The sequence below is a fragment of the Pteropus medius genome, unplaced genomic scaffold (genome assembly GCF_902729225.1).
Source record: "Pteropus medius unplaced genomic scaffold, Ma_sr-lr_union100, whole genome shotgun sequence".
Lineage (NCBI taxonomy): Eukaryota > Metazoa > Chordata > Mammalia > Chiroptera > Pteropodidae > Pteropus > Pteropus medius.
Window position 1 is genome coordinate 28,063,302 of NW_024340696.1, and position 1,996 is coordinate 28,065,297.

The following is a 1,996-nucleotide window of genomic DNA, read 5'->3' on the forward strand; positions in this document are numbered from 1 at the left end:
TAATGAAAAGTGCAATTACAAAGGTTTACAGAGAGGTATGAGGGTCATACAGGAAGGTCAGGGAGATCCTATTGGAGACTCCACTAGGGAAGCAATTCTGAGCTGAGTTTAGAAGAACAAAAGAAATTTGTAAGACAAAAGCCATTGAAGGAGGTGTTTCCAGTCTAAGGGGACAGAGTGAAGCACAAAAACATGGCACATTCAAAGAAATGGAGTATACAAGATCTAAAGCCTACAGAGGAAGTAACAGGAGATGTCTGGAGGGGTAGGCAGGAGCCAGATCACAAAAAGCAGTGCTGGGAATGAATTGCAGGTGAGAAAGACTGGAAGCCAAGAGACTATTTTGGAGGCCACTTGCAGCAATCCAGGTGAGAGATGAGAGCTTCAGCTAAGAAGAGGAGAAGGGGTGAGGAGAAGGAGATGGACTCAAGAGCTCTCCAAAACATAGAGTGTTTCTGACTAAGTAAATGACTGTGGGGTTGAGGAACAGTGTAGAAATCAAGGGCGTTCAATTGGCCAACGAATTCTACATTTACTGAGGTAAGAACATCGGGGAGAGAGGCAGATTTGAGGAAGAGGGTGGTGAATTAAATTTTATATGTTTTAAATATCAGTATTTGTGGGATATCCAAGTGAAGGCAGCTGGCCCTGTGGCTTTGGAGCTCACAAGGATGGCTGGAATGGAGACATAGTTTCAACAGTCATCGACCTTAAGGTGGAAGTGAAGACATGGGAGGGAATGAGAGGGGGCAAAGTCACAGTCTGGACACAATAACATATGGGAGTACAGTGAAGAAAAGCAAAAGAAAAAGGGAGAAAAGCAGGAGCATCCAGAGGAAACCTTTGGAAAGACAAGAGGAAAAAGTTTAAAGAAGGAAATGATCATGTGTGTAAAGGCTGCCCAGAGATCAAGTAGGAGAGGTTTTAGAAAGTGTTAGATTTGGGAAAATGATGGTCACTGGTGACTTAAGTGAGAGCAACTTCAATGGAGAGCAGAATGAAAGTTAGATTGCAGTAAATTGAGGATAAAGTGGAAAATTTCCATTTTTTTTTCTAATAAATTTAGCTTTAAATGGAAGCAGACAGATCGGGTGGTAACTTGAGGGAAAATGGGGTCACAAGATAGATAGTCTTTGTTTTGTTTTTGAAGGATGGGCAAGAAATAAATATATTATTAGACTGAGGAACAAGTACCATATAACTGGAAAAGCGGAAGATAGAGAGAAAAAGATACCTGACAGAGTGAGGCTTCACTGGAAGGGAATGGGGTCCAGGGCACAGCATCAGAGGGGAGAGAGGGACTTAGAGAGGAGTAGGCAACAGCTCCCCAGCTCTGACAGGAGGCAAGGTGGGAATGATTGGTACTGATAGAGCTAAGTTTATAGGTGGTGGGAGGAAGTTCACAGAGTTCCTATCTGACAACCTCAATTTATCTGAAGGAGGAGTGCCAGTTAAGAGACTATTGCAAGAAGTATCAAGAGCCTAAGTTGATGACATTGGGAACAAAGCTGTGAGCTTGGGATAGTGTGATGATTTAATCAAAATTAAAGGTCAGACCATACCAAGCATTGCAAGGATGTAGAGCAACCAGAATTCTCATATGCTGATGGTAGGAATAAAAAGTGGTACAAACACTTTGGAAAATAGTTTGGTGGTAAACATACTCCTACCATATGATTTAGCCATTCCACTCCTAAATATTTATCCAGGAAAAATTAAAGCATTTGTCCATATGAAGACTTGCATGTGAATGTTTATAGCAGCTTTACTTGTAATAGCTAAAAACTGGAAGCAACTCAAATGTTCATTAACAAGTAAATGAACAAAACCAATTGTGGTGTATCCATACAATAGAACACTACTCAGAAATTAAAGGAATGAACTATAGATACATGCAATAACATGGATAAATCATCAAATAATTATGCTGAGTGAAAGAAGTCAGGCAAAAAAGAAAACATATTATAAGACTCCATTTTTATAAAATTCTTGAAAA